The sequence below is a fragment of the Panthera onca genome, chromosome B3 (assembly GCF_046562875.1).
Source record: "Panthera onca isolate mPanOnc1 chromosome B3, mPanOnc1 haplotype 2, whole genome shotgun sequence".
Classification (NCBI taxonomy): domain Eukaryota; kingdom Metazoa; phylum Chordata; class Mammalia; order Carnivora; family Felidae; genus Panthera; species Panthera onca.
The window spans coordinates 85,616,964-85,633,298 of record NC_138344.1 but is presented as its reverse complement, the minus strand read 5'-3'; the positions used below and the strand labels follow the sequence as shown (position 1 = coordinate 85,633,298).

General features: G+C 37.7%; 1 protein-coding gene across 16 annotated transcripts in view; it reads left to right on the top strand.

Annotated features, from left to right (window-relative positions):
• Positions 1-16,335, top strand: part of SLC25A21 (solute carrier family 25 member 21) — a 481,661-nt gene that overhangs the window by 270,990 nt on the left and 194,336 nt on the right. For 3 of the 16 annotated variants that reach the window (XM_060619556.3, XM_060619554.3, XM_060619555.3), the window contains 2 exons: positions 1,237-1,408; positions 15,790-15,929. The exons of 6 other annotated variants lie outside the window; for them this stretch is intronic. The gene's annotated coding sequence lies outside the window, so the exon portion shown is untranslated. Of the gene's footprint in view, positions 1-1,236; positions 1,409-15,789; positions 15,930-16,335 lie in introns of those variants that run through there. 7 more of the 16 variants (XM_078448317.2, XM_078448322.2, XM_078448320.2 and 4 more) reach the window with 4 other exon arrangements.

Genomic DNA, 16,335 nt, shown 5'->3' with positions numbered 1-16,335 from the left:
ATGGAGGAGATGGACGTGCAGGGGAGGATCCTTTATTCCATAATTATTCTTAAGATACATGATAGTATGAAAATTCCTGAAAGGTCCATTGATTTTCCTTCTAAGACACAATGTTGTTGGTTTTCTTTTTTCAGGTAGTATGGCTTTTTAAAAAAATACTGGGCATTTAAGAAGGTAAAGGAAAACCCAATTGTACCCAGTTTAGTGGAAATTTCATATGTATCAGTCGTTGCTAAACCCCTGTTATGCTGCCTAAATCAGTGATAATCTGTGTATCTTCCATGTCTTTTAAAGGCCAGACAGACCAAATTTATCTACAACCCAACTAAGTGTGCAGTATTTCCAAATACTTCAGGAAATAATACATTGCAGATTTTATTTCTTCACTTTTCGCACATGGTATTATATGTGTCATGTAAAATGTGATACTTGCCAAATTAAAATGAGCATATGCCAAACACGAACAGCTTACACAAGATACAGAGTGTAAAACCTTTTATTTATGTGGAAAACCCCAGTAATCAAGAGTATATCCCCTTAACAGAAGTGCATAACTTGTAATGAGTTATGCAAACTGGTTGTTAAATGAATAATCTTGGAGTTCATGGAATTTGAAGAATTTTTTTAAATGTTTATTTATTTATGAGAGAGAGAGAGAGAGAGAGAGGAGGAGCACAGAGAGAGGAAGAGAGAATCCCAGGCAGGCCTCATGCTGTCAGTGCAGAGCCTAACGTAGGGCTTGATCTCACCAAACTGTGATATCATGACCTGAGCCAAAATCCAGTCAGTCGCTTAACCGACTGAGCCCAGGCACCCTCAAAGAATGTTTTTTAGGCACACAGTGTACGGAAGGCTAATTTGCTATATGGATGATACTTGAAATAGAAATGTAAGCTTCAAGTGAACATCCAAAATGGAGAACTTGAATTTTTAAAATATTTCAATGTTATTTAAGTGACAAGAAATATAAATAGTAAAATAAATTTTCTTGGGAGTTATTTCTACTTAAAATTTTTTGTTTAGGTTTAAAAGCAGGATTTTATATTAGAAATCCAGTCTAAGCACAGCAAACTGTCATCATTTGTTAAATACAGTTCCCCACTAGCTGGTATTTTATGGTTTCTTAAAGCCAGGCAAGATTCTGAAAGAACATAATTGCTTTGTCTTAGAATTAAATGTATTTTATAAAATTCTATTTACTTTAATTTTTTTAACCTTTATTTATTTTTGAGACAGAGAGAGATAGAGCATGAACGGGGCAGGGGCAGAGAGAGAGGGAGACACAGAATCGGAAGCAGGCTCCAGGCTCTGAGCCATCAGCCCAGAGCCCGACGCGGGGCTGGAACTCACGGACCACGAGATCATGACCTGAGCTGAAGTCGGACGCTTAACCGATTGAGCCACCCAGGTGCCCCTCTATTTACTTTAAAGTACACAATTCATGCATTGTGTTTATGTTTATGAAATTAGCTTTCACTGTCCATCTCATCCGCTAACCTTTTCTGGTAATAGTTTACCATAATTCAGGTTCCCTCAAAATATATCATTTTATTGCCTTTATCCCCTAATGGTTGAATTACTGATCCTGTGTAATTATACCACTACTTTGAAAGTTTGTCAGCTTTCACTTCATGATTTTTTTGTTTAACTTCTGCTGCTACTCCTCTGGATCATGTAAAAGATTATCCTACTCTCAGGGCACCTGGGTGGCTCAGTCAGTTAAGTGTCTGACTTTGGCTAAAGTCATGATCTCACAGTTCGTGGGTTCAAGCCCCACATCGGGTTCTGTACTGACAGCTCACAGCCTGGAGCCTGCTTCAGATTCTGTTTCTCCCTTTCTCTCTGCCCCTCCCCTGCTTGTGCTCTGTCTCTCAAAAATAAATAAACATTAAAAAAAAATTTAAAGATTGTCTAGATTTTTTTTCTAGGGGAAAAAGTGTGGGATGTATCTTAAGCTTATCACGGATTTATTTCTAAATCTTGCAAATTAACATGTTTCCTTTCCTGTCATTGTTTCCTCTTATCCCTCCTTTCTGCCCTACTGGTCCATGCCTCCTAAGTTCTCCTTTGGATTTTCATCTCATGACCTAATGCCTCAGGGTTTTTTCCCCCCCATGAGGCAGCGTTTGCACACAGCTGTTCTGTAATGTATAGCATATATTGGCTTGAGAATGGAAATTTCACTTCTGTAAAGTGGTTTGGGATATACTTTTGTGCAAGATGCTATGCCAAACTGAACTGTGGATTGTAACATGCAGCCAGTTACCTCTGTTTGCCCCTCCAGGAAGCAGTGTACAGTTTTAATAATCATGATGCCCTATTGCAATGGCTTCCAGAGTTATTATGTAAACCTTTCAAGCACGGATTATGTCTTCCCTATTTCTCCACACCTTCCCTGATACAATAAATATTTTATAAATGACAAGTTTAGGTGAGCCAGGGCCTTATCCACAAGTTAACATAACATCTCATGCAGTATATATATATTTAAAACTTGAGCCATTTCATTTCCTTTCCAAGTTTGCTGATCTCACAGGAATATAGAATAACCAAACTATAAACTAAGAGCTCCTAGTAGGAAAGTGTTTTTTGAGATGAAGTGCAATTAATTAGTCCCAGTACCACTGTCATTGGATGGTTAGCAGCATGGAAAGGGAGTCAGTTAATTAGGATTAAAATTTAATTATTTGGAGAAGGAAGCAACAAGAGTATTGTTTAAATATTTCAAACCCAGTCTTATCTGTCAAATTACAAAGAAAAAGATGTTACAAAAAGATTTAAAACTCTGAAATTCTGTTTTCCATAACCCTTCATCCAGAGGTAAACATGTGACTAAAGCCTGACCAATCGGATGTCCACAACCTCTTGCCCACAGTGATTGGACTAGGGATTCACAGGTGACCACTGTGAGGCCAATCAAAGCCCTGCCAGGAATTTTTCTGTTATTGGAGAAGTGTCTGCTTGCCTCTTGCATCTTAAAGATTACTGGGTAGGAACAGGGGGATCTCCCAGGCAGATACCTCTCTGTGTTAGGAAATCTCTGTAGCAAGAGTGAATAAAGACAAGCAGAGACAAGCAGATGAGAGAAAGGGAGATAAAGTCTTGGAGCCAAGTATCCCTGCCATTTCCGTCATTTCAATTATAAGCCAACAAATTCCCCTTTTGTATTTAAACTGATTCGTGTTGAATTTTGTCTCAAACAACCAAAGGAGCCTTGACAAATTATTTTTGTTGGAATTGAGTACGTGCACGAATAAGATAAGCATTGTTTCTCTCACACAAATTCTTCCAGCTTTTCACTGGTAAGGTAAAACAGAAAACATGGAATATGTGTTCATTCTAGAAAACACTATTAGCACCATCAAAACACCGAAAGATCCTTTCGGGGGTATCTTTCAAGCCGTGTGAAACAAATAATGAATAAATTAAACTCTGCAATGGAAGAAACGGTATTGTTTCATTTTCTAGACAATGGCATTTTAGACTCTTTGCTCATTTTGATAATTGTATTATGGTCCAACTTGAGCCATATTTTCCACATCAAGTTTAAATATCTTTTTCTTGATTCAGTTTTCAATTACTGGTGCTCCAAAACCCATTACAAAGCAAGAGAAGCCTTAGGCATAGCTTAGTGAACCCCGTAAACTTCATAGCCCTGGTCTTGATGGCATGCTTCATGATGTCACTCTTCTTTTTCTTTTTTCACTTTTCTTTTACAAATTCTCTATTTTATTTTATTTTTATTTTATCTTTTAAATATTTACTTTTGAGAGAGATAGAGAGTGGGGGAGGGGCAGAGAGAGAAAGGGACAGAGGATCCTAACTGGGCTCTGCCCTGCCAGCAGAGAGCCCAATGTGGGGCTCAAACCCATGAACCACGAGATCACGACCTGAGCCGAAGTCAGATGCTCAACTGACTGAGCTACCCAGGCACCCCTGTCACTCTTTTTGAGAAAAAGCAGAATTCTCTTTCCTCCTTGGTGGTAGGTTGAATTTAATTCAGAAAAGTTACCATTTGTGAATTCATAATGTAGTTGACAACTGTGTGATTACATTACCTGATTTGGCATTTGCATGTGTTAGGCCTAAACTAACTGATAAAGCCTAACTGCTGTATCAAAGAGACCTAACAATACAGTGTCTTAAAGAATGAAAAGTATATTTCTCTTTCATGTAAAGTCCTGATGGCAATAGCTTAGTTTAGTATCAAATCTCTGCTCCCCATAATTACTCTGGGACACAGGTCCCTTCCAGTGGTTACTCCACCATCCTCTAAGGCCCTGTCTTGTCACCTATCTATAATGTATAACTTGAGTCACTACCGCACTGAAGCTCCAGTTAGTGGGAAGGGGAAATTAGTTCTTAAATTAGGTGGATTCATAGTCTTAGTCTCTGTGATTCTCACCTTACATGGGTGAGAACTTACTCATGTGGTCACACACAAGAGGTGCTAGAAAATGCCGTCTTTCTGAAGTATCTGAAGTATCATGGCCATGGATGAAAGACAGAATGGATTTTGGAGGAGCTCCAGTATTGTTCCCAGGCTTATAAGTGCCATTTTAGTTTCTGCCATTGTTCCAGATGTCTCCTGTAATACTTTTGTGTATAAGAGGGAAATGAAGAAATTGATCCTTATAGATAAATCAAAGTCTTACATGAAGAAATTAGAGTTATAATATAAACATTGCTCTTCCCTTTTTATTTATTCAAAAACTGCCTGAATTGGTACAGCCACTGTGGAGAAAAGTATGGAGGTGCTTCAAAAAAGTAAAAATACAAAATACTACATGATCCAATAATTCCACGACTGAGTATCTAAAGAAAACAAAAACACTAATTTGAAAAGATATAGGCACCCCTATGTTTACTGCAGCATTATTTACAATAGCCAAGGTATAGAAGCAACTTGTGTCAATATGATATGATTTCACTTATATGTGAAATCTTAAAAAAAATGAACAAACAAAAAACAGTATCCAACCTATAAATACAGAGAACAAGCTAATGGTTGTTAGAGGGGAGGGGGATGGGAGGTTGGGCAAAATGAGTGAAGGGGAGTGGGAGATACAGGCTTCTGGTGATGGAATGAATAAGTCATGGGAAGAAAAGGCACATCATAGGGAATTTAGTCAGTGATATTCTAATAGTGTTGTGTGGGGACAGATGGTAATTACACTTGTGGTGAACACAGCATAATGTATAAATTGTTGAATCACTGTGTTGTACACCTGAAACTAATGTAACATACATGTAAGCTATACTTAAAAAAATTATCTGGTAGCTAAATCTAGTCTTTGAGTGAATGTCAAAGCCATGCCTTTCCTATGAGGTCAACAGAGTCTAAAGTATGAAAAATAGTTAATATTAATTTAGTTTTTTATGGATGGACAAGGCCCTTCACAATATTATATTTATTCATCTATGTTTTCAGACTTTGTAGGCACCTTGTAGAATTCCAGGGTAGATTGTTATATTATTATTTATTTATTATCTAGATAATGTTTCTATGAGTAGTAACACATTCAGTGCTATTATAACTAAATGTTTGTGATAATGAAATTTATCTGCCTTTGTGTTTATGTAGTATCTTATACTTTAGTACCCAAATACTGTTTCTTGTTGGTATTTAATTTACATGAAGTATAATCAGTTTCATTTTTGCAAGTTTTTCATGTGGACATAAATATTAGTTTAATCTATATTTAGTAGAAATCTTGTGTGATTAAACTGTGTGAACGCCACATAGCAGTGAGAGGAGTCTCTAAAACTAAGTCAACCTTCTTTTTTTTCCCCCACAAGCCAAACCTTGATAAAGAATGTGGTATATGGAATTTACTTAAAGTGTAGGTACAGTAAGCTGACTCAGTAAGCTGGAGTTCATGGGAGCATGGCATAAAGTCTGATATTAAATACGTGTTTAAAAATAAGAGTTTCTGTAGCTATGGTACTACTAGGTCATTCAGCAATTATACAATTAAGAACAAACACCTAAAGGCAAGTTTTTAAGGCAGTGTGATTTATTAAATGCAGGAAACTTGGCTATATATTAATTAAAGCAATGATGGCAAGTATTTTAAGTCACAAGTCTTTTACTCCATCAAGATGAATAATAGATTGCAAGAAATAATACCAATTAGAACAAGAAGAAAAGCATTGTAACTTCATCCTGCTCTTTCTTTGGTGGCAATTGTTGTTTGTGACTTATAGATAAGAAAGAACTAGCCTCTTGTGAACTAAAATTCTGAATTCTTCTCTTAGCAAGAGGTTATGGATTTGCCTGAGGACTTCTTCCTATTTCTAGACGTCTGTCTGATGACTAAGGGCAAAGCTGGCATTGTAGCCACCTTTATTCTCCTCTTTTTAAAGTGCTCATATCCTTGGAAAAGAGCAGAGAAAGGAAGCTGTTTTCTGAGAGATGGAAGCCTTGCTGTCATTACTAAATCTGTGTGTGTGAAGCCTAGAAACATCTGCATGACAGTGTGGCAGATCATACCGACATGATGCCACTGAACGTAAAGTTGGGAAGGGAGGCATGCCGTCTTGCTTGGAAAAGCCAGCTTCACTACGTGACTGGGGGGTAAGCAGGGAAGGACTGGGTTCTGTTCCTGACTCTTGGGACAAATGGAGAGCTCCTTCTTTCTAGGTAATTCAAAAAAAAAGAGAAACAAAAACCAATATTATAAGTGAGAAAGAAGTCCTGAGGCAGAGCAGGATATTTTTGTCTTTCTAGTTGTTTGAGAAGCAGTAAGACAACAGAGTCACCAGAATGGGGCAAGTGTTCTGTAGAATGGAACTCGACAGGCTGCCCTTCCCCTAAGCCACAGAGTCCTAACCCCTTTCAGCTGCCCTTCTGCATTTCCATACACTTCCAATGTTGAAATGCTGGTCAGCTTGAACTTTTTTTTTACTTTAGATAAACAAAATACAGGCAAACTTCCTCTGAATACACACACACACACACACACACACACACACGTGTGTGTGTGTGTATGCATTTATATATATGTATCTGTATGCATTTATTATACATATATGTAGATATATCATATATATAATAAAACAAGTGATACCTCTATTTCTCTCTCTTTTATTCACATTTCCTTCTCCTTAAAGACACTTCTGAAAGTATTTTCCTGTCTGCCAACTTAATCCACAGCTTATTTCCCCCTGGTGTTTCTCTTTGCATTACCAATCGTGTTAAGGACCACCTAGAGCAATTAGCTTTCCATAAAAGATCAACGTATCTGAAAATTGATCCACTAACCCAAATGCACTTGGAGCTTGCTTGAAGTCTAATATAGAGTTAAGTATAACGAAAAGGAAAAGGATAATTTCCTTTGAGTTAAAATACAAAACAATAATTTTTAAAGATGTTACATTGAGCTGAAATGGAGTTTAAAAAGTTATTACAAAAACTTTGTTTACAAGTGAGATTTTCATTAGTTTCATAATTTTTCATAATCTTTCTTTGCATACAAAGGGTGATTTAAAAAAACTCACTTGTTTTTAAACTCTGCCTCAACTTTTCTTCATCCTTTGTATATGCTGAATCTACTATGATTTCTGGATCATAATATGTACATATACTATACCTCTAAAATATATTTTTCTAAATTCTTAACTCAGATAATAAACTCTATATGAACAAGGGATATGCACTAAGAAAAGTGTTGTACTTCATTTAGATATGTGCTAACAGCCTTGCTTGTGTTAGTTTCTCTAGAAAGATACATGCTAACAGTAAACTTCAAAATATTCACTTCAAGATTTTTCAAGAAAGGCTGTGGCTTGCCCAAAAGCATAACTTTTAACAGCATCTTTCAAACCTGCCAAATCACATTGCCTATTTGTCCAATTCAGTGTGCATAATATTAATTTACTGTGCCACAAAGGTAGTATGCCTTAACTGTTATTAGGGGAAAGCATAATATATTTGATTTCCCTTTATGAGTCTCACATTGCTTATAATTCAGTAGGGCTACCACATTTTCTGGGCAGGCTATCAAATAGGATGTTGTAATGATTTGCTTGACTAGTAGAGTAGATGAAAAAATATCAGTTCTGTCTGTAGCTGTTCTATTTTTGAATTTCAAATTTGCACAGTTTGAAACCATTTATTCCTCTGTGGTTCTTTTTAAAAAAATAAAAAGACTCATTTATATTTTCAAGAGTTAAACACATTATACAAAATCATTTAGGGTAATGGTTAAAACAGGGTTAGAAATTGAGAGAACAAAAGAGAAGTCTTAGATTTAAGTTGAAAATGCTAAGGAAGGGACTGTAGAACAATGCAAAGAGTTTTGGTTTGATAAAAGGAAAACAGATTTTGCTTATAACTGACATCTTGGGGATCTGACTGCCTCAATTCTTTGTCTGCATTGCTATTCCTTTGTAGTTCACAGAGATGTTGAAATGTTTTCTGCTTCATAAAATGTTACTTGCCAAAATTATCTTTGGAATAATCCAGTTCTACTTAGGGATAGGTGTGGACTCGGAACCTACCAGCAGACTCCTTGTTTAAAGCATTATCATTGATTCCTTGAATGACTGACTGAGTTCTCATTCTGTACACTAAATTCTTAAAACTTTATCTTCTATATATCACTAAAAAGGAATCTTATCATTGTAGATTTTATATAATGGGATTTCTTTTTTCAGCAAATATTTACTGAGTAACTTCTAGGTGTCAGGCATGTTTTAGGTACTTAGTGCATATCAGTGGACAATACAGATAAAGATCTCTGCCCTGGTGAAGCTTATATTCTACTGGGGGAGACAGATATAAAACAATAAATATAATAAGTAATTAATGTACTCTGTTAGAAATTGATACGGCCTATAGAAAAAGAAACAGACCAGCATGAAGAGTTTTATTAGTGCTGGGGTAAGGAGGGGCAGGCTTCTCTGTTAGAGTGGTCAGGGTTACTCATTGACCACGTGAAGGTAGTTGGCCAAGTAGAGACTGGGGGAAGAGCATTCCAGGCAGAGGGGATGGAAAGTGCAAAGACCGAAAGCTGAAGTAGTCCTTGCAAGTTTGGGAAATAGTGAAGAGGTCAGTGTAGCCGAGTGGAAAAAGTGAGGGAGAGAGTAGAAAGAAAATTGGTGAGAGAAGGAATGCAGGCCAGGATTGCATATGGCTTTTCTCTGGGAGACATGGGGAACCATTGCTAACCAGAGGAATGGCATGAAATAACTTCCACTTTAAAAGGATCATTCAGACTGCTGGGTGAAAACAGATGGAAGGGGTCAAAGGTGGATGGAGGGAGACCTGTTAATGAGGTGTTGCAGTTAATCAGCTGAGAAATGATGATCATGACTTGGACCAGAGTAGGCGCAGTAGAGGAAGTGAGAGAAGGTAGAAGTCTGGATATATTTTGAAGTAGAGCCAATGGGATTTCCTGATAGGTTGGAATAGGATTTTGAGAGAAAGAGGAGTCCACAGTGAGTCTAAGGTTGAGCAGATTGGTTTTGCTTTGTGTTTTGTTTTGTTTTGTTTTGTTTTGTTTTGTTTTGTTTTGTTTTAGTAGGGGTGGGAAGGAAGAGGGTCCAGAGTCTAGTTTTAGGCATGTGAATTTTAAGAGGTCTGTTAGATATTGAAGCACAGATGCCAAATAGGCAATCAGATACTTAAGTCTAGATTTGAAAGAGAAGTCTAGACTCAAAATGTAAATTGACAAGTTGTTAGCACATAGATGGTGATTAAAACCATGGGTTGGAGTGAGATCGCCAAGGGAGTGAGTGTAGATAGAGAACTTCTTGAATGATTTTCATGTATTTGATGCTGTTTACTCAGTGGACCAATAAAGGCAATACTCCCTCTTCGGAAAGAACTGTGGTTTGTATTTGACTACGCATTTTCACAAGTCCAGGAGATGCCCTTCACATAGACTATAATATCTGGAGCTGAATACTACAATGGCTGGTAGGGGGTAGGGGAGAAGTATAAAAAGACCGTTACATATTTCTGTACATTGCTAGGCATAGTTTGGTATGATAAATGCTATTCTTGATATATGTAATAGAATTGTAATGTAACGTAATTGATAATGTTAAATATTTTATAACTGGTATATATAATGGAATCATAGAGAAAGATAACAGTGACTTGACTTGGTGATAAGATGGTGGAGTAAATTTAGAATACTCTGTTCTCTGATGTTTCTTAGAACAGATTAATGTATAAAAACATTGTTTATAGTTAAAATTAAGACCTTTAACTGAAAGATCACTCAACACTGCCTTTAATGATCTCTGTTTGAATCTACTTTCAGGGACCCAGTTTGTCTTCCACATTCTCCCATCCCATTGCTAAAAAGGTTACTGAAGCCCATTGCAACACTGTTCATGAGTGAGAGCAGAGGTGGGCCAGGAAGGAAAGCACAGGGATGCATTCTAGGTTTCTGTACTTTTGGATTCCATTAGGAGTCAGTAGGGGTCAAATATGTCCTGTGGTCATCAGTCCATCAATGTAGCAGGACACTTTCCAATGTCTCTTTTCTGTGGCCCAGGATGTAAAGGGATAGGGGAAAAAAAAGATCTTTTGCTTTATGTTGTAAGCATTTAAATCTCTAGAATGAAAAAGAACAATCCCATCCTTTCTGGAAAGTGATGCCTTCTATGTGATTTTTCTACTTCCAGCTCTCAGGAAAAAGGCTATCATTGAGATGAGGTATCTGTTGGTGGTTGTGGGCAAGTAGGTGAGAACTGTAGACACTGCCTGCTGGAAATAGATACATTGATAAATAAATATGTAATTTTTTAAGTGTCTCTACCTTACAGAAGTCAGATTTGTGACCAAGGACAAGTAATTTGAAATATAAAGCACACTCAAACTACAGAAGAATTACAATTTTACTTTAAACTTGTTAAATATGTGTCTGTATTTTCTGTCATTTGTTTTATAAGAACCATGATATAGTTCCTTGAAGACAGTTGTCAATTTGGGATAAAAGTAAAGGTTTATGCAAGACTAGAATTGATACAGAAATTAAATAGCAATATTTTGCATTGTAAATAGTAGCACTAAATCCCTGGGCCTGAAACAGTTTTATGCAGATTGCTATTCTCTCTCAATGTCTTCCCTCTACCTGGAAAGCCCTTCTCAATGTGTCGTACCTGTGCCCACCTTTGAAATCCTTCAGCCTTTTAGGCACCCTTGATGGTGCTTCAGGCTTTGTCCCTAGGACCTAGCACAGCACCTAGCATGTACACAGCCCTCAAGAATTATTTGTCAATCAATTAGGTGCTGATTGGTTGCCTTCTTTACATAGCTGAACATCTGAGCATGTGATGAACAATATTGCAATTTTGTATTCAAGTACTTAATGTACTTTATTTCACATAATTTTTACCAACATTTCTTGTCCTTACTTGCTTATTTGTATAATACTCAAACTAATGACATAAATGTAGAATAAATAGCTGTCAGTTCAGTTTATCTTGAGAATTACCTGAGATAATGGCAGAGGCAGTAACCCTAATCAGCTTTAATTTATTTATTCAACAAATTTTTATAGAGCTTGCTGAGTGCCAGCCATTATGCAAAGTGATGGGATGCAAAGGTGAATAAGGCAGGTGGAGTCTCTGTCCCCCTGGAGCTTTCAGGCAAGAAAACACAGTTGCAGTGCCATGTAATAACACAAGTTCAAGGTACTGTGGGAGCACAACAAAGGGCACGCATATCAGTTAGATTCAGATTCAGGTACAATGGCAGAAAACCCAAATAACAGTAGTTTAAAAGAAATGGACGCTTCTCTCCAACATGGATGCCTGGAGGTAGATAGATCAGATCTCCATGATTTAGAGACTGCCTCTGTCCTGTTGCTGTGTTGTGTGCCCAAAGTCACCTCATTGTCCAAGATACCTGCTCCAACCCTAGGTTCACATCCCATCAGTAGGAAGGAGGAAAAGGGAGGAAAGGAACAGCCTCCCTATTTTTAGAAGTCTTCTCAGAAGCTCAAGTATTCAAGTGCGCAAACCACTTTCACTTATACCCCATTGGCCAGAACTTGCTCACATGGTAATGCCTACCAGCAAGAGAGGCTGGAAAATGCAATATTTATTCTGGGCAGCCAGGAAGAAGAAGGAGGGGATGAATATTAGGGGACAACTAACAGTCTTTGCCCGAGGATTTCTGGTAAGATGGTTGCCCAAATTGAGATCTGAAGGGAAGTAGGATTCTTGGAAGAAGTCTGTGTGTGTGTGTGTGTGTGTGTGTGTGTGTGTGTGTGTGTGTCTTTACAGGACATTTCAGAGAAAAAGGAAAGGCCCAGAGAATTGAACACTGAGAAGAAACTGTTCTTTTACCAATCATGATTAAATCACTGTATGATAGTGTCTGTACTCTTCTTAGGAAAAGATGTGGGCTCAAGTTAAATCTGACGAAGAGGATGGGGTACATGTTCAGTACAGTTTTGTGGTTAAATAGGCCAAGAGTCCTATTCAGAAAAAAAAAAATGGAGGCTGGGAGACGGTTTACAACAAGGTCATGTTAGTCCTTTTCCAGCAATACTGGCTCAGGTGAAATCATGTATGTAAGCCAGTTGAAAGAAGGGAGCAGTTAGGGGAAACCCCAAGGTAAGGTTCAGGGGCTAGCCCATACCTTTCTGTGCTCATGACTGGGTCACATTACCAGTTTCATTTGAATCATACAGAAATGGTCATGGTCACTGAAGTGACATGGATCTGTAAGAACAATGAAAACATTTACAATATGATAAATTCACAATATCAACCTGCTTTGGGATTTCTTAATTTTCATAAATTCTGGCCTTATAAAATTAGTCTTTTATCTAATTTAAATAAATCTAATAGCAATTCTTGCTAGCTTGTTACTGTGATAAATAAGCAATTGCCTCAAAAATAACAAATGAAATATCTTGAACTTCCTTATATATAGCATGTTATTTGGAAAATGTACTTTTTAAACATGTTTTTATACATTTTTTACTGTATTTTGGTTAAGTTTTGATTATGCTTTTTATCCACAAAATGAATAAAAGATGCAGATAGTCCAATACATTTAAAAATAAACCTATCTTGAAGATATTTTATCTCTAAAGTGTCTATTTTTCTGGTTTGAAGATCAAGCACATAATTTAATTTGAAAAACAACCAGAAAGAGTTATAAGGAAAGCTCTCGTCTAAATCTATAATTATGTAGGTTCTCACTTCTTTTTCATATTCCTTCTCAAATATCATGAAGTTATAACCTTTTTTTTCCAAGGAAATTGGTTCCATGGTTGATAGTTAGCAATACCATTTTTGTATTATGCATTGGTAGAGGAGATTGAACCTTTTTATTTTGTGTTCATCTGTGGCTGGTGAGTTTAATAAATGCTAAGTTGTGAGAGCAAAACTTCTAGGTCTCATTTGTTTTCAGACTCGTGTGTCTTGAGTTGGCAATTTCAAAGTCATCTTCTTGCCTATGTTAAACTTTGAATTTTATGAGAAAAGAGAAATCATTAAATCTGTGTCCTCTAACCCATTATTTAGATAATGACTTCATCCTAGATAATAGAATTGCCAAATAGTACACAGTACAGTTCAGTTTCCAGGGGTCACATCTAGGCCTATGACAACATGATTCATCTTGTTCTACTTTTATGGTTATTTCCATCAATAATTATCAGAATCTCACAGCCCCTAGCTATCCAGTAGAGGACAACAACCCAACAACCAGCCATTCCTACCCTGAGTCAATCTGGATTTAACTCTGAACTCTGATTGAAAACCAAAACTTCCATATCATTGCCAACATATCTGTCCTTTCTGCTTATGATGCATTTTGCTGCTTACTTGAATTCTTCAAGATTACTTGTTTTGATTAAAGATGACAATGAATGAACAACCAAGAGATTCTGGACAAATTACATTTGATAATTTAAGTCCTACTTTCCTATTGGCCAAGTTACAGTTTAGTAGGTAGCTGTATAGATGGGCATTACAGGTACATGAGACATTGGGCCATCTATGCTCTGATGAGAGATCATGCTTTTACTGGTAACCAAAGGGTAGCAGTTGGAGCCTCAGTGCTCATGTTTGTATGTGAATGTGTGATTGGGAACAGTGGGAGGATTAGTAGACATATTATTAGATTGTTGGGAGAGCGTGTTAACAGAGGCTAATATCTCACTTCTTAAAATCTCTCAATATGGGCCACCTGGGTGGCTCAGTCAGTTGAGCATCTGACTCTTGATCTCAGCTGAGGTCTTGATCTCAGGGTCGTGAGTTCAAGCGCTGTGTTGGGCTCCACTCTGGACATGAAGCCTACTTTATTTTTTTTTTCAACGTTTTTAATTTATTTTTGGGACAGAGAGAGACAGAGCATGAACGGGGGAGGGGCAGAGAGAGAGGGAGACACAGAATCGGAAACAGGCTCCAGGCTCCGAGCCATCAGCCCAGAGCCTAACGCGGGGCTCGAACTCACGGACCGCGAGATCGTGACCTGGCTGAAGTCGGACGCTTAACCGACTACGCCACCCAGGCGCCCCGAAGCCTGCTTTAAAAATAAAATAAAATAGGCGTGCCTGGGTGGCTCAGTCAGTTAAGCGTCCAACTCTTGATTTTGGTTCAGGTCATGCATGATCTCACTGTTTGTGAGTTTGAGCTCCACTGCAGGCTCTGTCCTCACAGAGCACAGCCTACTTGGAATTCTTTCTCCCTCTCTCTCTGTCCCTCCCCTGCTCACGCTCCTGCACTCTTTCTGTCTGTCTGTCTCTTTATCTCAAAATTAAAATAAAATAAAATAAAATCCCTCAGAATGTCTTCAATGAACATGGATACATTAAGAAATAAGAAAAAACAACCAAAGAGCTATTTTTTTAGAATATCTTTCACTGGCATTTTATGGCCTGTGGGATGAATTACAAGTGCCTGAACATGAATCTGACCCTGACCTATATACTTACAGCCTCATCTCTTGCCATGTCCTGCCTTCAACCCTCAGCTACTGCAATGCTTATCTTGTTCTTTCCTCTTTCCTTCTTTTTGTATGCAGTGTCTCCTCCATGCCTGATGCTCATTCTGTCCTCTTTCGGCCTCGAATCCCTTTCCACCTCTCACCCAACTCCAGGCTGGATCAGGAGCCTCTCTCTGCTGTGTTCCCATAAACTCTGACCATTGCACCTCCTCCCGTGCGTTATTGTTTGTTCTTGTGTGTCCATTCCCTTCACTAGACTCTATCCTCAATGCCAGACACATAAAAGACAACCAATGTAAGCTTGTTGGATAAAATGAATGTTTCAGTGCATACTAGAGGTTGGAAAAGAATTTTAAGTAACCAGAAAACTATAGCAATCTAAGGTAGTTACCTACTTACTACCAGAAATGCCCATTAGCAAACAGGAAACGAGGAAAATTTTGCAAATAGGTATAGATAAATGTGAATAGATTCTATGAATTCTGTTACTGGTTTTAATAAGTTGTTGGGATTGTTAGTTCCTGTGGTAAATTTTTTGAGAAATATATCAACTAGTGCTATTTGGTGTTTAACATGTTGCTTCTTTTCTAATGCCACGTTAGCGGGAGAAACTGTGTCCTTGCTTTGCTAAACTGATTCTGAGTATCTTACTACCTTATGCTCATGAGATGCACATAAGTGCACTTAATAGAAGCTTCTTGCTTGGTAAGAACTATATTTTATACGTCTCAGTTTCCAGGGTAAATCCTATTTATGAAATTAGAGCTTTATCGTTTTCTAGCTAATGTAATAACATTTAAGTTAGAATTATAAGTAAAACATATAGTACCTTAAAGGTACGATAGACCATTTAACTTTTCCCTTTACAGGTAAGGGACTGATGTCCCCAGGGGTAAATTTTCATTCCCTGAAGGCACCAGGATGAGAACTCTGGTCACCTGATTCTTACTTCAAGGTGAATGTGAATTTTAAAGCAAGAGGAAATGTACTGAGACTTTCCTGGTTGCAAGTAAGAAACCCACCCGTGCAATCCTGAGTAACAGATCTTATTCTGAAGTTAAAACAGTGCCCAGTGGCTTTACTATTGTGCCTAGCAATTCTGTTGCCTCTGCTGTCCTACATCGTTCTCCTCCCATCTCTAGGCAATGGGACTGATTGGGTCAGTGATTTGGTTACCAACCACTAAAGAGCATTCCTGCTGGGAAACCTGTGGCACAGGCATTAATATTGGATCCTGTTAGTTTCAGCCAAAGGAAGACAGTTGTTTTGGGTCAATACATAAGAACTTTGGGCTAACTGGACTTTACCAGTATGGGGAGTAAGAGACATTTGTATATATAAATATGGAATGGGGAAGGTGAACTAAAGCACAGCTAAGCTCAAATTGAGTTAGTTTGCAAATGGAAAGAGTGGTA